The sequence below is a fragment of the Lissotriton vulgaris genome, chromosome 3_1, assembly GCF_964263255.1.
Source record: "Lissotriton vulgaris chromosome 3_1, aLisVul1.2, whole genome shotgun sequence".
NCBI classification, from domain to species: Eukaryota; Metazoa; Chordata; class Amphibia; order Caudata; family Salamandridae; genus Lissotriton; species Lissotriton vulgaris.
In genome coordinates, this window is record NC_141689.1 from 603,402,904 (window position 1) to 603,430,729 (window position 27,826).

A 27,826-nucleotide genomic window follows, 5' to 3' on the forward strand; every position below is an offset into this window, starting at 1 on the left:
ATATTGCAAACCACCAAACTCAGAGCCAAATATTTCTTTTAGTACTTGTCTATCCTGGTAGCAAGCTAGAGGAGCCCAAGTCTTACTGAGGGAAATGATGTGGGCTACAGGCCCAGAACAAAAATGCATATATTGATGTCCAGTCAGTGCTAAATATTTTTTTTAAATAAAAGTACTTTATTACACAAACCTAAATTCAATGCACAAAGTGACAAATATGTTCAAGACAACATATGAAAAAAACAATTATGTCAATCTCTAAAGGGTCTCACACTTTTGAGACTTAGTCAGATGCGAAGAGAAAGCAATAGTTTCTCCTCTCAACATTGCCAGTATGCCTCCCATATGTTACCCTAAGATGCAGTTCCTATATTTAGTGTAAAGAACTGTTTTGCTCTATCTATTACTTGCTTTGGAAATTGTGTCTTTATAGTCAAAGATCTGAAAGGTATATAGTGGCTTCCATCAAAAAGAACAAAGACCCTTTGACAGAGGTTGCCTTGCTCGTAGATGTCTAGCAGGAAAGTAGTTAGATGTTAACTACAGGATAAACCTATGGTTATCTATGAGGGGAGGTGAGAGGACAGATGTCTTGCAGGCAGGAGCATTGCTAGTAACACAGTCAAAGAAAACTTTAATTGGTTATCATAACCATAAAGCAAAATACTGAAGATAAAAGTAATTGATTAAAAATAGTTACAGCATTTTTTAAATTGGATTATGTATAAAAGCATTTCTAAGAAATATATTTTTTTATAATTCATGTGTTGACCTCCAACTAGTTTGCAGCCTATCTCAAAGTATTGTCCACTATTCGTAGGAGATTGTCAATCCAGGTGAGTAGCTTAACCCCCTCGACAGATTAAAATTGTTGATTTCCCCCCAGCCCGCAAGTTACGGTTTGTCTACAAGTACGTATATTAAGCTCTTTTAAAATTGGTTTTAAAAGTCTCATTCTTGCTTCTTTCACTATAGGACAGACACACATCAAGTGACATAAAGATTCGGTATGATATCCGCATAAACAGCAAGTTGCATTTTGGAATTTTCCTTTGCATGATAATCGCAAATCCTTGGTTTCATATTCTCCAAACCGATACAGCATAAAACTCCTTTTTAGAAACAATGTGTCACTAAGTAGGCTTGCGGTTATGGTTTGACATAAGAGTTTATAACTGACCAGGAGTGTTTGCATTTTACCAATAATCTTTTGTCTTCAAAAATGGACAGATTTTTAGCAGCACTATTACATTCTTTATTGAATGCCGCCCTTAATATCTTACTATCCCATGCCTCTTGTATGTCTAGTGCAGCCAATGCTGATCGTAAGTATTCGCCCCAAGACTGAGGTTTTCTCAAATCAAACTGTGTTTTTATTTCGGTCCAGCAAAGATTGTTTAGTGAACCAGGATCTGTGAAACGAAGCTTCCAGCATAGTTTTACAAAAACTGATTGACTGCATGATGGACAACTCAGTTTTTGTTTCAATTGTTTATAAGCAAAGATTAATGTTTGGGCCTTTGCTTTTATTGCTCTTTTCTGTACAGTGAAAGACATATCTCGGCCCAAAATAATCCCCAAATACTTATATGTACTAACTTCCTCTATTTGTTCATTTTTGACAAGCCACGTGAATTTTCCTCCATTAGGTCCTGCTAATTGCACGACTTTTGTTTTTTTCTTATTTATCTCTAATCCTTGCTGGTCAAAGTATGTAATCAGGTGGTTAATGACTCTTTGTAAGCCAATCGAAGTTTGGCTTAAGACCACAATATCATCTGTATATTGCAGATACTGTATGTGGTCTTCTGCCAACTTTGGAGGAAGACCATTTACGTTAGAGAAATAAGCTTGCAAGTCTGCTAGGTACAAATTAAATAGGCTTGCGGCCAAAACGCAACCCTGTTTCAGGCTATTGTAAATATTTATTTTGGAAGATACAATACTACCATCTCCCAAAGTCACCCTAGCCAAGGTTTCATTGTGGAAGGCTACTATGGCATTGATTAAGCATGGGCGGAATTTGCAAATTCATAATCGCGATTCGTAAAAAACTCCGCCACATTCCGCGAGCTTGCAAATTTTATTTTTTTGCGAGTTCGCAAGATTTTTTTACCAGTTAGGGAACGAGAACTTGCACATGCGGTCGCAATGGTCGCAAACATGTTGTTTCCACTTAACCAGCTTGCTCACATTGCCTTTTTCCTGTTTCGGGTCGCAATGACGTGTTCGCGTTCGCAAGTTCCTGTTTTGGGTTGCAATGATGTGTTCACGTTTGCAATTTCCTGTTTCGGGTCGCAATGACGTGTTCGCGATCGCGTCGTCACTCGTCCAGCTACCAAAATCTCGCAGCGCACGCGAACAGGGAGAAAAACTCATCAGTGAACGCAGAATCATGGTAAGTCAATGCCGCGGGTGCAAGATTGTATTTTTGAAGCGCAAACAAGAAGAAAAAAATCCGCCAACTCGCGAATTGCGGAATTTTGGGCAATTTCGCGCGATTTGCGGATCGCGAAATTGCCAAAAATTAGAAAAATCCGCAAGCGGAACGCATTTTTGCCCATACGTAGCTTTGATTAGTTGTTGAGGAAGTCCCCATTCTTTTAGTTTCATCCAGAGTCATTCTCTTGGGACTCTGTCAAAGCAGATTTAAGATCTATAAAACACGCAGAAAGTGTTGTGTTCTTTAGTACTGCTTTTCCCATGAGAATTGCTAACACGGCTAGATTCGTATTTGTGCCCATTCCTTTTCTGAAACAAGTTTGATTTTTGGGGATTATACCTTTTAACTCTGTCCATGATTGTAGCTGTTTCAAAATGTAAGATGCATAGACTTTTGCCTCCAGATCCATCAGGGCAACAAGCCTATAATTCCCAGGCTCTTTCTTACTTCCTGTCTTATAGATGGGGTGAAATATACTCCCTTTCCACGATTGTAGGGTCTTATTCTGAGAGAATAAATTATTAAGTAAAGGCGTGAGGCAATTGGCCCAAAATTCTGGATCTTGCTTGAAAAGTGCATTCGGAAGGCCATTTGGCCCAGCTGCGCCCTCTTTTTTCAGTTTTCGTATTACTTCTTTTAGTTGTGTGCTATTGGTTAAGGGGTTTGAGCCGTTGGGGCATAATTCTTTAAGATCTTCTTTAGTTTGCATGTTTTTCAAGAAAAATAGAGGTTTAGTTAGTGCGCTTTGCTTTTCCTCCTGCAAGATTTCCATACCGCTTTCCAGCCTAAATTGCTTATCAAATGTTATATGATTGTACAGATTTTCAATATGTTGTACCCAATTTGCCTCGCTTAGTCCTGCCATTAGATACCTTCTTTCTCCCTTAATTAATTTATTTAAAATCCACCAAAATTTGCAGCTATTTGGCAATTTACTTGCCCAGAGTAGTTGCTCCCAGAGTTTTTCCATATGTACCTTTTTTGCATCCTTGCACTTCTCTTTGTATTTCTTCCTCATTTTTTTGATGTCATGATTGTTTACAATTTTTCCCGCTTTTACAGTTCTTTTTCTCACCTCCCTTGCTATCTCCTTTTTTGATCACGGAGTTGAAAGTTATACCATGGTTCATGCATTCTTCTTTGCGGTCCTGGGCGTTCTTGGAGTACTGGAAATTTGTTAACTAACGGTTTTCCTAATGTTTCCCATGCCTTTTGGATGCTCAGCGAGCTGCTGTCGTCAATGTATTTGTAAACTACGTCCATAACTAATTCGCTGTTTTTACCACGCCATCCTTAAATTAGATAAAACAGGCATTTCTGTTAAAATTGTAGTGATTTATTTCTGACACAGTTTTGCATGCAAGGCCAACACTTGTGGATAATGATCGCTTTTGGGACGGGATTGAATGTAAAATGATTCAACTAAATGGAGTAGGTTGTTGCTTACCATTGTATAATCTATTGTGGATTGTTTTTTCCCACTTGAGAAGATAATGCCGGCGGGCTGATCTCCCTTTGTTTTTCCATTCAGAAAGTGTAAACCAAGATTTTCCAATTCATACTTTTCTTTTCCAGCCTTTTGCAGCTTTTGACATGCTTCTTTTTTCAAGTAAGCCCCTATAATATTTGTATTAAAATCACCTAAAACAATCAACCCACTGCATTGATAACTTTCTTGCAAGACCTTTATCAAATTTATCAGGCATGACAGTTTATCCTTCTTTTCTCTTTTGGTTGGGTGAATATATACGTTTAAAATCAACAACCGCCATGGTTTTGCGATTACAGAGCTTTTGCTCTCCAATTTTACTACTTGTAGCTAATTTTCACCCATGTCAATTTCTTCCATGTGCCAATCTATTTTTTCTGTAACATATAAAGACAAAAACCCCCCTTGGGTGCCCGTAATTGCGAACTTTTTCCGCAAAGACGTGGCAATCCTCGTAGCCAACTATTGATCTTGAAGTCAAATTCACGTTTCTTGCAGTAATATAATATCAAAAACTTGTAAGAAACTATGGTCTCTGGGTCATGGCCCATGTCCCTAAAGCCATGGATGTTCCATTAACACGTTTTTAGTACGCAGGACTCAGCGGTGCACTTGGGTATTCCATAGTCTGGCTTTCTTGTGTCACAACATGCTGTACCATATTCCCGGAACCACTCTGAGTGTGCTTCTTTCTGGTATTAATACTAAAGGTTCTCATTAAAATAGAAATCCTGTGGGAGAGCTGAACGGGCTCTCTACAGTGACCCAGTGGTTCTGTCGTCAGTATTTCAAAAAAGTAATGAACTGAAGTGTGGACTCTTTCTTGGGATAGTGTGAGGTCCTATCACCAATCAGTACCTGTCAGACCCTGTGGAGGTGGCCACAGGACATGTGGCCACAGGACATGTAGATGCTAAAATCCTGGTCTTAAGTTGGCGAACGGAGGTTAAGTGCATTATATCTCAGCCCTTTTTTGCGTTTTCCATGTGTGCTGCCTTTTGCAGCACACATGGAATAAGCAAATTACCATGGTGTCTTAATGTATATGAAGGTGTCCCTTCTTGTACATAAACAATCTTTAAAAGAAAATGCCATTTTGTCAATTTCATATCTGCTGCATGAAGAAGCATACATGAAAGGGACATAATGGCATTTTAGGATTGTTGTGTAGTTTTCACTAATAAGTAGTAATTGTGAGTTTACAGACAATATAAACGTAGGATGGTGCAAAACTGATTCAATGCACCTCCCAGGATATGTTGTCCCTTGCCCCAGCTTGCTCACAGTGCCACCATTAGCCCGCCCTAAACTTAGAGAGGGAGTGAACAGTTCTGGCGACTACTGATCATGACAACCCTGTTCCCTCAGGAAACGTGGTGCCAGACCTAGAACTTGTCACTCAATCAATCATGCTCGCTTTAGTTCAGAGAAATATGCAAAGAATACACAAAGGAAGGTTTTCCATTATTTATTGAACCATAGTGATTCTTATATAGAAAATATGTGGTGCAATGATTAATGGTCAGAGGCAGACAAAAGTTACAATGAGCGTCAAAACAGTGAACAAAATAAAGAGGTCCGCCATCTTGATGAAACAACTTATCTATGCATACATATAGAGCATTATAAGAATCTAATGTAATCCCATGATGTAAATCCTAACCCATGTGTCTAGGGTGTGAATGTATGATCTGCCAAAAAACAGCCTTCTCAATGATCTAACCCCTTTAACTGGGGGGTAAGAATGTAGGAACCCATCTTGTCCACAAACTGGACACCCCTCATGGAGATTTCAGCCAGCTGCTAGGTGAAAGCTTCAGCAGGCAGGGACCCCTGAAAGTCAGCAGAAGCGTCTCCTCTGATTGTATTTGGAAACAATAGGATATGTATAGAAAATGGCATCCTTGCCTTGGGCCGAGATTGTGATTAGGCTGCCATTGTTTGTATTGCACAGATACCTGTGTCGCCATATGGACATAATAGCAAACACATTTGTATCATGGCCGTGAAGGCCTTGCACATAATGCCAAAGCAGTGTGATAGTATTCTCACAAAGTTCTCTGTGTCCACAAGGATGGTGTTTCTTAGGGCCAATTGAATGAACACATTTTCCCTTAGACACAGAATGGGCAAAACCATTCGATGCATCTGGCCCTCAGAAACTAACCCAAGTGTCACAAATGTAAATGTGGGTCAAAAGTTGATGTGACAAAGGGAAGTCAACTTTAGGATAGAACTGTTTTACATGTATATTGACATTATTTCCTACAATGCCTAACTTGGGCATATGTTGCTGCTTTTGATGAAGATCATTACTTCCATCATGTTGGTGTTCAGCTGCAGGCAGTTGTTCCTCATCCAGTCAGCGATGCTTGTCATGCATCTGTGAAAGTTGGTTCTGATGGTGTCATCGGCGAAAGAAAGGATGAGTTGGGTGTCGTCTGTGTACGAAAATATGGTGAGACCCATGGATCTGGTGATGTTGGGCAGCAGGGTCATTTATATGTTGAAGAGCCTGGGGCTGAGGGATGAACCTGGGGACTCCACAAATCATGTCCTTGGGTTCAGGGATTAAAGGTGGGAGGTGGATCCTCTAGGATTTTCTTGTGAGTAAGGAGGTGATCCATGTGAGTGACCCCCTTGAATGCCACTGTGGTGGAGTCTTTCCATCAGCGTGTGGTGGGATATGGTGTCAAAAAACGCAGAGAGGTCGAGAAGGATCAGAACTGCTGTATGTCCTCAGTCAAGGAGAGTTTAAGTGTTGTTGGTGGCTGCGATCAGGGGAACTTTGGTGCTGTGATTGCTGCGGAAGCCAGATTGGGAGGGGTTGAGTAGCTGGTTCTGCTCCAGGTGTGTCTTGAGTTGCTTGTTGATAATCTTTTCCTTTTCATCAATGTTTTGATACAAATTACTTATATATGTCACTAATATCACTTATCTGATATAGAAACATCAACAAAATGTTCAGCCCTGGACTAAATATGTGATACACTTCAATAGGGATAGTTTTCAGGGAAGTGGAAAATAGCTGTCCAACTGCTACCCCCAAGAAAATACAGCAGCAACTGAATTTAACCTCTCAAGAGCGTTTCCTCTCACGTGTATTGCACATGAATATTGTTAGATCTGGGGGTCTCTAGTTGGCAATGGTATTCACCTTTGTCCAAAGAGGGACCCTTACTTCTAAGTCAGGATAAGGGGATTATACTCCTTAATAACCCCTGTTCACCCCCTTGGTAGCTTTGCATGAGCAGACAGGCTTATCTCAGAGGCAGTGTGTTAAGCATTTGTGAATATACACAGTAATACAGTGAAAAAAACACTACAGATGGACACAACACAGGTTTTATAAAAATAGGTATTCTTTTTATAGACTTAACACAAGACCACAAATGACAAAAATCCAGAATACTACACTTAAGATTGCTTTAAAGATGATAAAAGTTACTTAGTTCAAGTTGATGATAAATGCGACAAAGTTCTTAACCAAGTACCTGGTTGCGTACGGCAAAGTAAACAAAAGGCTTGCAAAAGGGGAGTTGCGTCGGTTCCGTGATCCAGGGAAAAGATGCGTCATGTCTCAATGCTTGTGTAGAGTAGGGGGTGCGTCGTGATCCTTACCGGTGCGGAGGTGATGCGTAGATTCTTGGCCTGCGTGCCTGTTGCCGTGCGCAAGATGGCGCCTTGATACGATGCAATGATCCGGTTGCGATGCGAGAAGATGGTGACCTTGATGCGACAATGTGATGATGTTGCGATGATGATGCATACGTGCCCTGGCAGCCTTGCGACGACTCTGTTCTTTGGAGCCACGACAGGCCCTGCGATACGCTTCTCCGGTGATGAGATGGCGACTCATTCGATGGCGTCACGCTTCTCCGGTGATGCAACAGCAGGCAGCTTCAATGAATAGATGCTTCTAGGGAGATACGCCGAAGGCTCGCTTATCCAGCGAAGCCACGATTTCAGCTGCGGGGGCGACACGCTTCCTCTCGATGCAACGCGCTTCCAGCGGCACGCAAGTGTCTGTAGATAGAATTCCTTGCAAGGAAACTCACAGGGGGAGTTGGAGATGAAGTATTTTGTCCCTGAGACTTTAGCAGGAGGCAAGCACAGTTTAAGCCCTTGGAGAATATTCTGTATATGATGAAAGTCCTTAAAAAGTTCCTTCTCCTTTCCTTGGCAATGAAGCAACCACTGCAGGCCAACCCAGCAAACAGCACACTGGCAGAGGGGCAGTTAAACTCCTGCAGCTTCCTTGGTTCTTCTCCTTGGCAAAAGTTTTCTTGTTCCAGAAGTGATCTAATTTCTTGGGATCAGGGTCCCAATATTTATACCCCACAATCCTTTGTTCTCTGAAGGCAGAGAGGCCTCTGCCTAGTCCAAACCAGTTCCTGAGCACTTTGTTTACATGAATACTTCCTACCTTTCACTGTGCAGGTCAGAGACATCAGACGCCCCACAGGAGGTGGAGCCAGCATTGTAGAGGGAAGGCCCAGCCCAATTCAGGTCCCAGGTGCAACTCCTCCCTCCCATCTAGATGCAGATATCTCTATTCACCACTGGTCTGCTCCAGCCTGTCTCTTGGAATCCTCCAGCCCTGTCACTCACAAACTGAGACAAGGAATACACAACCTAGCGAGGCAGGCCTGGACAGTTAGGCAAGGAAATACCTACTTTCTAAAAGTGGTATTTTCACACACAGAATATAAAAAACAACTTTACTAAAAGATGTATTTTATCATTCTGTGTTCAGGCATACTAAATTGGAATTTTTACCATGTTACCTGAGTCAGTTAGGATTATAATAATGTAATAATCTAACTGCCCAATCTAGCCTATGGAGAACAGGTAGCCTTGCTATAGTGAAAAACAAAAATGGCTGTAATTCACTATTACGACATGCTACACACACCAGAGCATGTCCTACCTTATACTTACAATGCACCCTGCCCTTGGGCCTACCATAGTGGTTACAAACATGAAGCAAAGGGAAGGTTTAGAGACTGGCAAGTAGGTGCACTTGGCCAATTCGACATGGCAGTGCTAGACTGCACATTGGCTTTGCAATGGCAGGCCTGAGACAGGCTTTACAAGCTGCTTCTGTGGGTGGCACAACCAGTGCTGCAAGCCCACCAGCAGCCTTTGATTTACAAGCTATGGGCACCCATGTTGCACTGTACTAGGGGCTGACAGGTAAATCAAATAACCCAATCAGTGAATCACCAATTAGTACATTAATGTAACATAGGGAGCACTTGAACTGTGGCACTGATTAGAAGTGGCACAGTGCCCAAAGCATATAACCAGCAAAAACATATCAAAACAGAGGAGGTAATCTGTGAAGATGGAAGGGAGACTCAAGCCAATGATGCCAGATCTAACAAATATCATCTGAGTACTGCGCTGTCATTTATTTGATTTTATATCCTTTTCTATTTATAAATATTACAGAATGCAATTTCAAACTATATATTGCCAATCTACTATTAGTGTGTGGTATAAGCCTTTCTATGATTAATTCCTTGGACAACCATTTATGTGTTTCTTAACAGTTAATATGTTCTAGAAACATCACCAAAGAAACCAGTGATTTCTTTGTCAAATCAATTATCTCTTGATAACTAGGGTCCTGTGTTTTGAATTGACAGCAAGTCAGGCTTTGACATCAAAAATTGGTTCCATGGGTCTCCATTACTCTGACTCACTTACAAACATTGTGCCAGTACTACGCGGGCCCGCATACAGAAAACACACACATATACCCATGGGACATTAGCACTAGGGTCTGTATGAGCACATAATGGTGGAATTTTACATGAGGGGGTCAGGTGGCCTCTAATTCTGCGAAACAGATACAAAGGTATGGATTCACAAAACTTGTTGCACTGCCGTCACTGCCCTATGTGCTAAATCCATGATAGGGACAGTGGTCTGCTGTCCGTTCAGAGAGGGGATGCTTGGTGCGATGCATCCTTAAAAGTCACAAGAAAAGTCCACCACTTAGAATAGTGAGAAGATATAGTCAAAATTAAAACTAGGACACCAGACATAAGCAGTTGAGCACTCAGGTTGTGCGAACATAATGTCCCATCGAGGGGACATTCCCATTTAAATCGCACCCAAATCTTTGAATTTCTGTAAAAAAGCCTTATGGTGCCTCATGCACAAAGGTAGTCCTGGCCAGTGCATTGTGTTGTCCCTCTTCCAAAAGACATACTGTTATAAAAAAACTCAGAGGTCTGATTTACAACCTGGTAGATTGTACTCCATCCATCAAGATGGTGGAGGACATTACTATCACCATTCTGATAGACAAATGACGGTCAAATGTAAAGATGACAACCAACCTAGCGATGATTGCTCTACATTGAAAGAAACTGCTATAACAACAGTTTCTTTCAATGTAGAAAATGTCTGGTGGTTGGTAGTCATTGGTTTTGAAAGTCATCAATCAAAATGTTTCATATTTTTTCTTTATCAGAAACAAACTTCTGTTGTTTTCATAGATCAGATGTTCAGTGAGAGTGGGAAGCAGGGCTCCAAATGAGACTTGGATAGTGACTGTAGTTATTTGAATGTGTTGCAGGATGTTAGGGGATACATGCTAATATGTTTGTTTCTACTTGTTCTAGGAATTTAGGAGCTGTTAATTGCCCTTTTCATCATGCAGCTTCACCTTTGGCTCGGACACAAAATTAAGGGAGAGGCAAATAACAGTGGAAAATCCACTGAGCAGAGGATATTAACAAATGGTAAACTTTTCATTAAACAGCCCATATGCATTTGAACAAAAAAGAAATCCTTCAGGAATGTTCATCAGACAACTGGGATTCCACTCACAAAGTGATTTGTATATTTGTACTCAAACGTACACTGCCTCTCATAGGTGCGGATTTCTAAAATGAAGGAATTATTTAAGGTCTCCTATATTACTCATGAAAATTTACAACAGCTGTAGGTTGCACGACAAAGTGATGTATACAAAAAAATCATCTGACAAAAATATCTTGTCTTAAATATTGTTTACAAAAAACTATAATCCCATTTGGTGTAAATCTATTTATAATGCACAGGGGACTATACTTTTAACGACAATATTGTAGTACCGTGCAGATGTCCATGAGTTCTCCTGGAAACCTTTTGTGACTTTGTATTATGTGCATGCAAAAGCAGTTCCACAAGCATATGGCAGAGATACCCGCCACCCCCTCTCAACACAATCCCCAAGGATGGGAAACCGGAAACGGTTCTGAACTTTTGGAAGACGGGAGGGAGTGACCCTCCCGGCCGTATTTATTAAAAATATGAAACAAAATAAAACATTAAAATAACAGTTTCATATTATGTACAATTTCATTTCCACATTGCGATGTTTGGCTAACCTTAACATATTCTCTAATACAAAGGTTCACCTAGCCGAACTAACATCCTACAAAACATTTAACTTGAAATTGTACATCCTAACGTTTAAGGGCCAACGTCAAAGGTCGTAACCGGTGTCAGATCCCTAAACCAGAAATATCCCCCTCACTTGTGAGGGGCGACCGCACAGAGGCGTACCTCAAGTGCATCTACCAATTTCCCTTGACTTGACGGGGGTCCCAATAAACTCGACGCCATTTAAAGGTCGTCCGAGGACTCGTGTGAGGTGTCTAGAAGGTAGCGTAAACCCCCTCCCAAACCCCACACAACTTACCACATCTGCCGTTGCAGATGTCCTGGCCCCGGGAAATTCCCCAGGAGGGGGCTGGAGCCCCTCCTACCCAGGAAGGGGCCTTGACCGCCTTTCCTTTCCTTTCGGCGGCCTATCCTTAGAAGGGACCGCCTCCCCGTTGAGGGGCCAATGGCCACCTCCCCCGAGCGCTCCCATCCGTAATGGGTGACGCCCACCCATAGGGATCTTCCAATTACTGCTCACCGATCATGACCTTACCGCCCGACCAAAATAAATACGACAATTCTAACTAAATTACAAATTGACAACATTATTATATGACAGTAACAGTTACCACTTAGTAAAAGCATGATTACTGATCAACACTAGTGCAGAATTCCTTTATTTGCAAAACATATCAAAAATTGACCATGCTTTATTGCATATTCAAAGTTATCACGATAATCATCACAACCTGTAAGAAATAGAGTTACCACATCAAAACTTTATTCAAAAACCACTTGCTGTCCTCAGGGGCTGGTGGGTGGGTCAAAATTGGCTCTTCGTTCCGTCTCGAGCTCACGTGCAGCGAGGAGGTGCAGCTTCAGAGCACAGGAACAAGAGGATGCTTTCTTGGCGTGTCGCTCCTTTTATCCGTCTTCAGGGCGGGCGTAAACCCGCCCCTGCCTGCCCCAAGGGCGTGGCCGGCCGCGTCAGTGTCTAGGCCAGCCCACTCCAGGGCGGGAAAAAGGCGCGCCCCGGCTACGCCGCTTCGGGCATACCAGCCGAGACTCGCCTCCCGCCCAAGATGGCTTCCCGGGGAGATCGTGGTACTCCACCATACGTTCGGGGGGACCGAATGGTTGCCCCTTTCCATATGGCAGAGATACCCGCCACCCCCTCTCAACACAATCCGCAAGGATGGGAAACCGGAAACGGTTCTGAACTTTTGGAAGACGGGAGGGAGTGACCCTCCCGGCCGTATTTATTAAAAATATGAAACAAAATAAAACATTAAAATAACAGTTTCATAATATGTACAATTTCATTTCCACATTGCGATGTTTGGCTAACCTTAACATATTCTCTAATACAAAGGTTCACCTAGCCGAACTAACATCCTACAAAACATTTAACTTGAAATTGTACATCCTAACGTTTAAGGGCCAACGGCAAGGTCGTAACCGGTGTCAGATCCCTAAACCAGAAATATCCCCCTCACTTGTGAGGGGCGACCGCACAGAGGCGTACCTCAAGTGCATCTACCAATTTCCCTTGACTTGACGGGGGCCCCAATAAACTCGACGCCATTTAAAGGTCGTCCTAGGACTCGTGTGAGGTGTCTAGAAGGTAGCGTAAACCCCCTCCCAAACCCCACACAACTTACCACATCTGCCGTCGCAGATGTCCTGGCCCCGGGAAATTCCCCAAGAGGGGGCTGTAGCCCCTCCTACCCAGGAAGGGGCCTTGACCGCCTTTCCTTTCCTTTCGGCGGCCCATCCTTAGAAGGGACCGCCTCCCCGTTGAGGGGCCAATGGCCACCTCCCCCGAGCGCTCCCATCCGTAATGGGTGACGCCCACCCATAGGGATCTTCCAATTACTGCTCATCGATCATGACCTTACCGCCACAGGCCGGATAGTTGACCGGCTATCCGAACCCCCCCACAACACTCCTGTCTAAAGGTCATGTCATAACGTCTTTAGCCAAGCTATCAGGTCTCCTATGAGTAACTCGTTCCCCATCCGGGATAAATGAACACCATCCCCCAAATACATACTGTCCCCTTTAATACAACCATGCGAAACAGAATGCAGTGTACTTGAACGGAACAATCTACTCACTTTATTATTAATTTTCCTTACTGAATGATTCAGAGCAGAAACCGAAATAGCCCCCCGCCACACTTTCCGTGGGATCATATGGGACCATGCAATTGTGCACCCTGGAACTCTTCTCGCTAACCAACTTACAGTGGAAAGCATTGCCTCAAGAAGAAGTCGTCTACCAGTGGTCACCAAATCGTTGCCCCCAAGATGTACTATGACTACAGACGGCGGTGACCTTGTCCGCCCTAACAGACCCTCGAAAAATGATTGAAACTGGTCAATACAGAGCCCGCCCTTTCCGTAGAAGGACACCCTGTACCCGTATTCCCGAGCCACGTGAATCATGTCACCTGCTTTGAATACGTCCGCGGCACGCCTCACGTATGAGTGGCCCACGACCCACACCTCCTTTTTCACAGCCGGTGATGTCTGACCGCTGGCCCCCCGGTGTCGGGTCGACTGCACAGTTCGCCCCGCCTCGTAGGCTTGCGCAACTGAAAACCAAACAAAAACAAGAAGCGTGAGTACATCATTACAGCTTCACAACATATGCAACCGCACATACCTCTTATAACAGTTCGAGGACCAACGCCCCACACGTTTTACTTGTTCTACATTCAGACCCCTGGCTGTAGCTTCTGTAGCAGCCCCTATCCGAAAGGAATGGGTCCCAAACTCGCCGGGGTTCAAGCCCGCGGCCGAAATCGACATCGCAAGCACCCGCTGGAACTGAAACCTCGTCAGTGGGGTGGCGTCAGCGTGTCTCAACAAGGTCCCCCCCCCATGATGCCACCCTTTGCGCTAAATATTCCTCTACGCACACTACAGGGCACATGGAGGACCCGGGAATCCTTTGTATGATTATGCAGTCCCCAATCGCACCCTGATCGGTCTTGGACCTGACAAACGAGACAGTCATTGTCTCCCCCCTGACCTGGACGTGCTCTCGGCACAGTCCCCCCATGGCATCCTGCTTGTTCTTCGCCACTAGTTCGCTCACCCGCATAGCCCCATGGAATGCTAGCGCAAAAGCGGCTCGGAATAACACTGTTTCATACTGGGATGAACACGTTGCAGGAAGTACAGATAATAACAGGGCCAACCTATCCAGACCTATCGGGCGCCTTTCATCTACTCTGCGACCCTCAAGGCGTTGCCACCCACGTAGCGCTTTTTGCACAATGAAAGACGCAGTCGGGTCCTGGATCCCATGAGCCCTTGCCATAAAGGAAATGGCGGCCCGATGCCTCTGGGCCGTAGCCACTGATTTGCCTGCCCGATGTAAGGACAGCAAAAATTTTACTACCAACTCCTCCTGGCCCCAAAGCTCCCCCCTGGCAACCCCCAAAAAGGCCCGATAGGAACGGAACGCCCCTTCATATGCCTTCCTCGTCCTGGGTGCTAAACTCTCTCCCACGAGGTTTCGTAATTCGGGGCACCGAGAGACCAGAGAGCTTCGGGAAAGGGTGCCGCCACCGGGTCCGCTGTGGGAAGAAAACCCCAGAAGGCCTGCATACGAAAACGAGAAAGCGCATCAGCCGCTTTGTTCATTACCCCCGGCACATGTCCTGCCTTAAATAGCACATTCAATTGCATACACAATAACACAATTTCTTTGAGCAATCTCAGAATCCATTTGCATCGTGCTGCCTGGCTATTGATACACTCAACCACGGTCATGTTATCAGACCAGAACACCACAGAGTGATCTCTGAATCCCTCGGGCCAAGTTTTCAGGGCCACCAGAATGGGGAAAAGTTCAAGAAAAGCAATGTTACTCGTCAGCCCACACTCATGCCACCATGACGGCCATTTTTGAGCCGACCATTGTGTGCCGAATATGGCACCAAACCCAATGCTCCCGGCCGAATCTGTCCACAGCCCCTGCTCCTCGGAGGACACCGCCGGTTTGATCCAGACAATTCGACCATTGAAATCCGCCAGAAATGCCAACCAAATGCGCATGTCCTGGCGAACCTCTGCCGATAGCCTTGTGCGATGATGACCCTCCTTCAGGCCGACCATGGCTTGAGCGATCGAGCGGGAAAAGGGGCGGGCCATCGGCATTACTCTCAGGGCAAAATTCAACGGGCCCACCAACTGTTGTAATTGATGCAGTTTAACCTTAGATCCACTAATACAGGTTTCAAGGGATGCCCTGAATTTTAACACTTTTTCTCTTGGTAATCGAAAACAGCCTTCCTCTGAGTCGAGCTTGATCCCCAGAAACTCGAGGCAAGTCGAGGGACCCACCGTCTTACCTGGTGCCAATGGCACACCAAAATGATTCATTAAGACACAAAATTCGTTCAAAGCCTGTCCACATTCTGGATCCCCGGCCGCCCCCAGAAACAAAAAGTCATCGAGATAATGCATAACATGTTGAAAACCCGTCCTCTTTGTGAAGACCCATTGCAGAAAACAACTGAACTTTTCGAAAGAGGCACAAGATATAGAGCATCCCATTGGCATACATCTATCCATGTAATAGTGACCCTGAAACATAAAACCAAGGAGACGCTGATCATCTGGATGTACCGGGAGCAACCGGAACGCTGACTCAATATCTGATTTTGCCATCAGCGCACCGGGCCCTAGGCGATTCAACATGGCAACGGCCTCATCGAAAGATGCGTACCGCACCGAACACACTTCCGGGTCTATCGCATCATTCACGGAAAGACCACGTGGGGCTGACAAATTATGTATCAGCCGAAACTCACCCGGGTCCTTCTTGGGGACCACCCCTAAAGGGGAACAAACAAAGTTAGCCATCGGTGGCACATCAAATGGACCGGCGACTCGACCTCGAGTAACCTCCTTCCCAATCTTTTCCTGTACCACCGTCGTATGTTGCAAGACCGACAGTTGGTTCTTACATTTTGCTACACCCTGAAAATCCCCCACTGGGATGCGGAAACCATATGAAAACCCGTTCCGCAACACCCCAGCGGAAGCATGATCCGGGTATTCGTTGAGCCAAGGAATCATTGCCATGGTATCAATCGGAGTAGGTAAAGGCGCCCCTCGGACTATTTCAGACCTGTTTGGCGCTTCCCCTACCACCGTTATCACCCGTTTTGGCTCTGCACATGGACTCAGGATGGGATGGCTGCCCACACCCGCCACATTCGTGTCTAAACTTGCATGACCCCTGGGGCCTCGTACATTTACCCCTGTTGAAATTCCAACAAATCCCCCTTTTACCTGCATTGCCATTCGGCTTTGAGTGATAGTCGTTACCTGCACCCGACCGAAAGGGTGTCCCAGCGGATTGGCGGGAAGATTCGCCCCCACTACTTCCTACCAGTGGCACTTTTAACATTCCTGTACTCTCCATTTTTGACCATGAAACGGAGTCGTAACAATCCCAAGTCAAGTTTTTGTCATGTTCTTTCGCCTTTCTAAAAATATTATCGTAGCAGAACCACTGATTGCCCCCATATGATACGTAATACTCCATGATCCGTGACTGATAAATAGGCAATTCGGTCAGCAACTCGGGCCTACGTTCGCCCATGATGGAGGTAAAGATTCCCCATGCCCTGCCCCAAGTGCCAATGTTTTCGTCGACCTTAAAGGCGGCCATTTTTGCATGCCAAACACTCGGATGCATGAGCTCCTTTTGGCTCTTAACATGCTCCATCTCATAATGGTCGGTAAGCAAAGAAAAAATGTTTACATACTCATCCGCCATAATCTTTTCTTTAATTGCCAGAGGAACATGCTGAGCCACCTTTTCCCTTCGTGAAGGTGCAGACCCCTCCCTCGCAATCGGCAATGGCCGCTTACCTGAACCAGAAGCTGCATCTGCCGCCGGACCTGGGCCTGTTGCTTTTCCTGCCGCCGGAGACAGCGGGGTAACTGACGATGGCGCCTTCACCGCCTCCCTAGTTTCACGCAGTTGTCTCATTAACACCCGTGCGTCGTCAGCCGTGGCGCCCTCGCTATCTTTCCCCAACCACGCTGCCAATTGTGCTGCCAACTCGGGAGGCATATCCTCCCCGGATACGGGAGTGACCACCACGGGAATCGGATTCCCTTCCTTCGGCACCGGAGTTGGCTCTTCAAGGGGGATATCGGGAACCGGGGTTTCCCCCCCAGCTGCCCCCCTTCTGGACCTCTTGCCTTTCCCTCCGGGGGCTGCTCCCGACAAAGGTCGTTTCGGTCCCCCTTCCCCGTCTTTAGCTGCCATCTGCTTCTTCAGATCGGTTACTTCTTTCATGAGCATGCGGAGCATCTGGTCGGTACTGACTCGCTTTCCGACTTTCTTGGGCATTCTCAGACAGAGTATCTGTGAGACAAAAAGAAAGATTACCACGCTCAAAATTGGCTCTTCGTTCCGTCTCGAGCTCACGTGCAGCGAGGAGGTGCAGCTTCAGAGCACAGGAACAAGAGGATGCTTTCTTGGCTTGTCGCTCCTTTTATCCGTCTTCAGGGCGGGCGTAAACCCGCCCCTGCCTGCCCCAAGGGCGTGGCCGGCCGCGTCAGTGTCTAGGCCAGCCCACTCCAGGGCGGGAAAAAGGCGCGCCCCGGCTACGCCGCTTCGGGCATACCAGCCGAGACTCGCCTCCCGCCCAAGATGGCTTCCCGGGGGGATCGTGGTACTCCACCATACGTTCGGGGGGACCGAATGGTCGCCCCTTTCCATTATTGCACTTTTATTTTACTTATTTTTTTCCTGGGGGGGAACGTCTTTTTTGGTGTAGAACCACTGCCTCCTACACACTTCCTTTGCTTTCTGGGGGGAAATGGATTGGGAAAAAATGCTCATGAACATCCACTGACAAGTATGGTGAAGCGTTTACCCACCTTAAACAATTTGAGAGTCAATCTGTCCACAAACCTAAACACCACGTTTTGTTCAAAAGTAGCTTGCTTTGGTGGAAAAGTTTATTTGTGCGTGAGACCGGCCAAGCACAAATAGCTTCACGAATTGGCCTCTAAATAAGTAAATGAATCATATATATGTTTTAATTGCGAGCAATGGTCTTATCACAGTACCCCATCGACCTCCCTTTTAGTTACTTCACACTCAAATTGCGACGTTTGTGGCTAACTACTCTTGGCACTTGACAGATATTTTTACCTTGAATATAAGTTACTTACATACTTTCATATGTTGCGTTAGTGATAGCAAATGTTCATGTTTTCATTTCAGGGACAGCAATGAAAACTGGCTTCAACACTCACAGTTTCCAGAAAGGGTTCGAAGTAATTATTCTGATTACTCCGTACGTCGGCGGATCCTGACTGCGGGCGTCGTGCTGATCGCTCGGTTTATGAACAGCTATGCTAAGAAATGCCTGTAATAAATTAACATATCATTCCCTTTACTTTGCGCACTTACTAAATCAGTTCTATCGGGAAAGCAAGTAGATGGCCTTTAGGTTGTCATCCTGAATAAAGTGATTCGTGTTCGTATCCTAATTAGGGCTGTTAAAACATTCATAAAACGTGTGGTAATTGTTCAATCTGGGGACAGATAAATAAGTCGGGAAAGGTATCAAACTGCTTTTATCACTCCCTCTCAGAACCAGCATTGCACACTTTGAGCACTGGTCTGATGTAGAGGTGGGGGGGGGGAGGTGACTGCTGCTCGGTGACACAAGTAGTAAGCCCACTGGGGTTGGTTTTGCTGCAGGAGGTGAAGCTGTCAGTGGTGAATTTACCAACTCCCGCAATTTGTATAATTATCACCCACCTCGGTAGCTCACCCAGACCGCCAGCTCCCATCACCATGTAACAGAAACTGATGCAGACGAGGAGCACACGTTCTCAAGTTCTCTAAAATACTTCAGATTTTTCTGGGAAACAGTAAATAAAAGATACACAGGAACATATGTATTTCAATGCTATAGTATGTTTCCTTAGCATTTTGAGGGCGTCCTTAGCATGTGGCACTAAGCAAAACGAAACTAAGCTGTAGCATAACTAACAAGAAGACCTTACACTAGCTGTTAAATATGTTACCTCTCGTCACCATCTCAAATGAGGAAAGTATTATCTATCAGGTCTACTCAATGCACACACTATATAAATCTGTAGCAGCCTGGTCGTAAGTGCTGAGAAAAAGAATGTATGATGTTACAACGCATACATTTACAATACATGCCTTTACAACACAGTTTTTACATTGCAACATCCTTCACAACGCATTCTTTTACATTGCATGCCAATACATCACATTTTCAGAAACTACCTTTACAAAGCATTCCATTACATCGCATTATGGGCCAGATGTATCAAGGCTTTTGCGACTCGCAAACGGCCTTTTAGCATTTTTTTGGTATGTATTAAAAAATCGCAATTTAAGGAATCGCAAAAAATTGCGATTCCTTATTTTGCCATAGCATTTAAGGAATCGCAATTTTAGCGATTCCTTAAATATGTATGTAACATTTTGAAATTGCGAATTTGTGTTAAGAAATCGCAAATTACCACCAACTTGTAGTTGGTGGTAATTTGCGATTTCTTTTAAAAATGCCGGCTGTAATGCCAGAAACCGGTCCCCGGGAGCTTGTTTCCTTCCCAGTGTAAGAATTGGCTTTTGTAGTTTGGTTTGCCCTGTTCCCATCATGCACTGGGACAGGAACAGACTAATTTGCATACAGCCAGGTTCTGAAACTGGGATGGTGCAGTGAGCTAAAAAACGGTGTTGGATCTAGCCCTGATCTCTTGACTGGGTGAGAGCTTTCTGCTTAATTCAGAGACTCTGTCCCTCACCACCCCTTGTTGTAAATATTTTTGTCCACCCTAAGCGTGGAAGGGTATTCTCAGATGTGAGACCCTTGCTCATTGCACCATCAGGATTCAAGCAAACCGGGCCGAAGACGGCTGTAATGCCAGAAACCGGTCCCCGGGAGCTTGTTTCCTTCCCAGTGTAAGAATTGGCTTTTGTAGTTTGGTTTGCCCTGTTCCCATCATGCACTGGGACAGGAACAGACTAATTTGCATACAGCCAGGTTCTGAAACTGGGATGGTGCAGTGAGCTAAAAAACGGTGTTGGATCTAGCCCTGATCTCTTGACTGGGTGAGAGCTTTCTGCTTAATTCAGAGACTCTGTCCCTCACCACCCCTTGTTGTAAATATGCATTTGTGAGGGTGGCATGTGACACACATACATGCCCATAGGGCATGTATGTGTGCCACATGCACACACATGTAAATTTCAGGGGTGCAGCAGGGTGTCTTAGAGACACCCCTGCACCCTTGAAATAATTCTCAAATTGCGATTAGCAAATTGCGAATTCGCAATTTGAGAATTATTGCACTAACATTCCTTTGGGCCTCCTGGCCCATAGGAATGCATTGGAAATTATTCTTTATTTGCGAATTCACAAAATACGAATTCGCAAATAAAGAATAATAAGGAATCGCTAAAAAATAGCGATTTTGTACATACATTCCATTTTGCGAATTCTAAATAGCGATTCGCAAAAAATCGCTATTTAGAATTCGCAAAACAGAATCTTGATACATCTGCCCCTATACCTTTACAACACATACCATTACAATGCATACCATTACATTGCATTTAAGGTAAGTGTTGGATAGTGTAGGGGTAAAAATTACTATTCTAACTTCAGTGAGTGCAACAGTAGGGTAAGTGTTGGATAGGGTAAGGGTACTATGTTTTGTAATGGTATGCATTGTAATGACTTGCGATGTAATGCCTGCATTGTAATGACATACGTTGTAGTGACATGCATTGTAAGGGCTGCGTTGTAATGACATGCTATGTAAAGGATTTTGCGATGTAATGACTGCTATGTAAAGGTAGTGTGATGTAATGACTGCGTTGTAAAGGTTGTTTCCCTAAGACGATATCAGAGAAGATCAATGTGTCTTCTTTAGAGAACTGTACACTATCTAAAGTTTGAGTGTTGGGCTTGATAAAACTTTATTGTTTTTGGAACCCATAAACTAATTACTGTTGATTTAGATTATCAGCAGCAGTAAAAATGACACACATTGCACTAGTAAATAATGCATAAAAACCCAATATACATATAGTATTCAATTAAGCATAATTATGTTGACTCTAGTTTTGTGAAAGAAAATGACTTTTTAATTACTTTGCACAAACCTTTTCCTCAAAAATTACTGGGACATGTAAGATTCATATTGGATAGTTTTTCCAGAGTGTTTAACATTGTAAATAGTTATATAATTTGCTGATAGAATACTAAAAGCTGGGGTTCAGGGCACAGGGCATAGCCAAAGTACCTATTTATAGCAACAAATTCTGGTCAATATTTGGCCTTACCGTGCTGATTTTTCTTAGGTGGGTGAGAGGACCCCTTGAAGGGTAGGGAACCCTTGATTAAGACATCCCCCAAAATGGGAGGGAGTATGCGGGCCCTGTGGTATGCCCCTCCTATAGACAATGGATAAAAGAAATTCAGGGCAATCTCCAGATTCAGACTGCGGCTCACGGTTCACAACCAGTCCGGAACGAATATTTCAATGGGAGGTTCTTGAAGCAAGGGCTAGAGGTGATGAAGTCATTCAGCATGCAGACAATGTTCTACAGTGGAGCACCAGAGGGGTGTGTTTCAATCTTTCGTCATCCAGCAGATTTGACCAAAACCTTGGTGAAGCCATTCTGTCAGGAGGGCTGAACGCCCCTCCCTCCTCCTATGCAAAGCAAAGGACACCAATGGGATGCCTCCTTAATCCAGATCAATCTGACTTCAATATGTAGAATGAAGTGGTACACCAATGTCAGACCCCAGTCCACAAACATCTATGCGTCCCTATAGAGCCCCATTCCCTTAGGAGGCAACTTTCACAGTATCTGTTCAACACACTATACAGCTCCAATATCATATTTCCTCTAAATTATCATGGAAAGCACATAGGACACCAAGATATTGCTCACACATTAGTGATCTGCATGCAATCTTATCAATTATAGCACCCAATGTTTCTTATTCACATTGTACTTATGTTTATTTGCTATTGCTGCAATTTCATGATCAGCTCTTTGTTAATTAAAAGGAAGAAATTATTAAAAAATACCATCCGGAACACTATACACTGCAGAAGTGCAGACCTGAGCAGTGAACACTCAAGGCATCAGCCAAAGAGAAACATTCACTACCAGTGCTTAATGTGTAACATCCATAAGTGCAGTAGCACAAAGTTTGTTGCAGGAGCTCATTGATGGTGTTGGCCAATGCTGGATGACTAATATTGATTCCCTGTTCCCTTTTTCCTTTTCAATTGCTTTCCCTTCATGCAATGTGTGCAGTTTTATTTCTCCATCCTCGCCATCTATGTCACTGTTCTCCCACCTTTCTCCTCCCTTGTTCTGCCTTTCTCTCTCTTGTTCTGGGTCAAAGTCGAAAAATGGAAACTTAGTTGCTGATTAGGATGGCAGGAATAACCCTACCCAAAACGGGACTGCCCGACAGGCAGTGTTGTTTTAAGATTATTTGGTGCCCCGGGCCAGAAATATTTTGGGGCCACTGTTTGTTACAACTTTGAATTGTATTACCTACTTTTGTGCTCATTTTAGCAGGTTTGATGGCAAATATACTTTTGCAAATAGGTTTCGCAAAAAAACAGTTGAAATATGTCTTTCTGCGGACCTCAAACATTCTTAAGATGACACTGGGCAAAGAGAGACAGAGGTAGATGCAGGCAGAGAGAAGATGAGAGGTAGAGATACAGAAAAAGACAGTGGTGAGTTAGAAAGAGAGATCACATTTGTTTTCCCTGGGAACACCATGGAAGGTTGGGGGCCTGGGTATTTGCCCACTGTGTCCTTGCCTTAAATCATCTCTGCCGACAGGCTGTCTGCAGTCCCGACAGAGGCAATACAATGCGACTGCCACCACGGCAGTCGCAATGCCTATCTTTTGCATAGGGACACCTGACATATCCCTGCACTATGTGGCAGACACCATGCGGTGCCTGCCACATGGTGCAGGGATATGTAGGGAGGCACTATAGGTGCCTCCCAAACCCATAGCCTAAGGCCAGGGGGAAAAGGGGGCCCATAAAGTCCATTTTTGCCTGCCTTTTAACGGCGGTTTAACTGCCATGAAAAGGCAGGCGGAAAGGGACCTCATAATCCCAACAGCTGTGCCTGGTAAGCGCTGCCACCGTTGTAGGGATATGATTGCCATCCAGCGCACTGACAGGTTCAAGTAGCTCGTTGGATACGTGGTCTTTCCAACCGCCTCCTATCTGCCCGCCATGATAATATGGCAGGCGGATACCATGGTTTCAATGGCGATAGAACCGAAGGCTGTCGATGGCGGTCCCATCTTCATCATAATCAGCCCCTAAGTCCTGGTTCCATGAAACATGCTGTTGCCACTACTGGCGATCACAGGTACAAAACAAACAAGGCTCGCAGCACTTCACAATGAAACAAATTGAACTTTAATACAATGGCACTTCACCCCAAACACCATTCTAAATAGGAGTTGCATAAACCATCCAATGCAACTACATTTCAAGATAGTTATGCATCATATCAGCCAAATTCCTTGGTTGGTTAAAGCTTTTATATTATTCAGAAAAAAGAATACTGTGGACTTTATCTAACAGAAAGTAAAGAAGATGCATAATTTATGATAAACCACCACAAGTGAGAATATGAGATGCAAGTGAAGATAAAGAAGGAACTGATGTAACAGCTGCTTTCCTTGTGTTGTGCTTGCCAGCACATAAGGCGCACTTGTTACAGGCCACCTTGTCCATATCAAATAAAATTTTACAAAGTAATTGCAGTCCATTTTATCTCCCTTGCGGAAGGACCTCATGGCTATTTTTTGATTAGATGTAGATCATAGCTTAATTATCTAAATTCAAACGCAGGCTATATAGTTTACCTTATAGATATTTTTTTATAAGTGGTTATATGTTTAACATATTCTGAAGGATTGAACAGTTGCAAAATATCTGAATCTAAATGCTAATTGTTCTACTACTGTTCGGTCCTTCCTGTGGTATTTTACATGGGAAACTTCCCCAATACAATAATGATTCCAGATGACTGTGCAGTTGCAGTCAATTGGAAAAGTCCTGAGGTCCCAAAATCAAATGTGTCTCCTAACTACACGAGCGGAGTGTCTGTGAAAGCTTAGACCCTCCCATATGCAACTACAAAAGGGTTGACCCCTCTTTCTCTGGACTCATTGACCTGTTTGGCTGGCTCTACCCCTCTTACAACACGTGTAGCAAACTCATTTCGGAGAAAGAACATGCCCTCACCACACTTCCCCAATGTTTTGATTTTATCCAAGGTACTTAAGTTATCCAGTAATAGCTCTGAGTCTACAGAATTGTTCATGAACAAAGCGACCCACTGGTTACATAAACCAACAAATGTCTGCGGGTGTTCGGTGACATCCTATTTGCTCCCAGGGTCGACTGGGTGGGAGCAGGGCCCAAAGAGCTGGAGAGTGATTGTATCATTGGTGAGTTTAGACACCCAAGACTGATGGTCACTTGTTGCAGATTTTTAATGGCAAATTAACCAGCCTGGGAGGCATTAAAGTCTTTGTTTTTGGTTATAAAGGGGCCTGGGAGAGTTGGGGGCAAACATCCACTGCTAATACTGCAAGTACTATGGATCCAGTAAGAGGAGAGTTCACATTTATTAACTAGTGATAGATTTGAATTGAATTTAAAAGCATTTATTAAGCGCACAAATACCTTGCGGTTTCTTGGCGCTGATATCCGGTTCTCGCAGGTTTACAGGAGTAGGATTGCCTTTCAGCAGAGGAGACTGGTCATGCAGTTAGGGAACCACCAACAATAACTCTGAAGACAGAATCTAGCAAACCAAATGGCCCAGACTCTGTAATCCTTCTAACACACACTATTTCTCAAATCTGCTCACTGAGTAAGAAGCCTGTTGTGCCGGTAAGTCCAAATGGGGGGGCTCAGAGAGCTCAGGATTCTGAGTTGGAACACCGAAGGGCTTGCTTGGAAATTTGAAGTTGATAGTTGGCTAGAATATGGTAAATCACATGACAGTTCTTTTTCAAGAAACATGTGTGCAGTTTATGTATGTTTTACCACACCAGCAATCCCCTCACTATCAAGGCGAAGTAGGCACGACTGACCGCTTGGTGTAAAACAACACTGGGGATTTCCGGAAAAGTATTATCACTAATCCTGCCTTATTTCAAGCTTTTCAGTTGATATGGAACGACAAATTTAAATTCTATGGGGCAGATTTATGAAGGGCTTGCGCCACGTTTACGCCGCCGTTGTGTGACGCAACGGCGCGGAAACGTGGCGCATCCCTGCGCCCTATTTACAACGTGACGCATCTAGGAGATGCGTCACGTTGTACAGCACTGCGCCATGAGGAGGCGTTCCTGCGCAGGGGGTTGCGTTCCTGCGCAGGAACGCCTCCTGAAAGTGGCTGAGTGAAATCTATGAGATTTCACTCAGTCACTTTCAGGGCAATGCTGCGTCGAAACCCTGCGCCTGCTTGAAGCAGGCGTAAGGCTTGAGGCAGCATTGAAAGAATAGGCCCCCCCCAGAGCAATGCTGGAGCTGCGTCGCGCTTGCGACGCAACTCCAGCAATGCGTCACTTTTACGGCACAGATGCGTAACGCATCTGTGCCGTTTTTGCCCCATGGTGCGCCGCATCATAAATGCGGCGCACCATGGGTGGCGTAGCTGTGGCGCACTGTGGCGCATGTTAACTGGCGCATCCCTCGGGATGCGCCAGTTAACATAAATCTGCCCCTATGTTATTAATTTTTATACTGACAACTTTTCTGTATGCACTAATCCTAACTTTGTTCAGCTTTCAATTTTATAGATAACCACACTTAAACGTCTTCCCCCGATATCAGGCACTTTAACTTGGTCTTAACATTGGAATTTATTGCTAGGCTAGGTAGTCATTGTAAAATCCCGAATCTCTTTGAGGGGGGTGAAAGAGACCCACCATCACAGGGGATGAACAAACATGGAATTTGCTGCTCCCTTATGTATATGAATATAACTTTTGCAGCACTATTGAGTCTCTGGCCACCTCCTCATGTAGTATCCCCACCTATGACTCTATAAGGAGCCAGTCGGTAATAGATAATATCCTTGTCTCTAGACATCTTTTGGATTGATTGGTGGTGGGTGGGGTGAAATATAGTGTTCATAGTGATCACAACCCTCTAATATTCACCATGGCTGTTCCAGATGTGAAAAAGAATAGCACGGTGGTGGGCACTAGGTGGCTCATTGGTAAAGGCAACAACCATAGGCTAGAGTGAAGAGGAGCTGACTACCCAATGATTGTGCACTGTGAACAGGTTTTGCACTGACTACCTGCCACTGGTATGCATGTCTTTCAAATGAGAAAACCCATTCTCTGACAGGTGATGACTTTGAAATGTTAGGGCTACTAATCAAAAAATATTAATAGGGGGGATGGTGAACTTTGCTTCGCCGGCGGAGTTCACAGAGTTTTACCCACTCTGCGCTCCACTTGGAGCACAGAGTTGGGCAACAAATCCACTAATTCTGCTGCCTGGTGAAGTTTATGGCATACCCAATGAAACACAAAGGAGGTGAGAGCCTAATCAAAGCTAACTTGTACTTGCTGAACCAATCATATACGAACTACAGTTTTAATTCATGATGATTGGTTCAGCAAGTACTTGCTGAACCAATCATATATGAACTACAGTTTCATAGCATGATGATTGGTTCAGCAAGTACAAGTTAGCTTTGATCATAGTCTCACCGTTGCATTCCTGCCAGTATCATTATATGGAGAATTATGGGAATTGCAGTCTACTGCTACCATCTCCTGTGACGGTAGGCGCAGGCAGTGTGATGGGAGGCGTGAACTCTGGCTGCCTCCCACTTCTCTGTCACTAGCCTGCCTTGCTCTCCCGGAACATACATGGATCAGCGTCACAGGAGCCTCTCATCATCGATGGAGTGAGTGTGAGGGCTCTTCCAACAAGGGTGACCTACACATAGCGCCCCCGGTACCTGCAAACTCTGCACTCTTCCCCTGGCCCCCACCTGCACAACTTCCAGCCATCCCCAAGGGTCCCCGGTCTGGACCGATTCACCTCCCCCAGTACTACCCCAGCTGAGCCGGGATGCCTGGATGAGGAAGAAACCTCATTGCAATGTGCCCGCAGCAGATTCAAGATGAAGGTCAGGCTGGGGCTCCAGTCTCTGAAGAGCAGACATGTGTCTAAAATGTCTCCTTCTATTGATTGAAAGGGTCCAGTGCTTCACCTATCGTAGTATTGTTTTCAAGAGCCTCCACTACTCCGAGGGCCTCCTCTGCACACAGCAGAGCTTTGATAATTAGAGCTTCATTACTGTTTTTGTGATTGATGCCTATACTGCAGACTGGTACAACTGTGTCTATACTGCTGTTGATTGTTGCACTTGCGTCTGTACTACAGCATGAT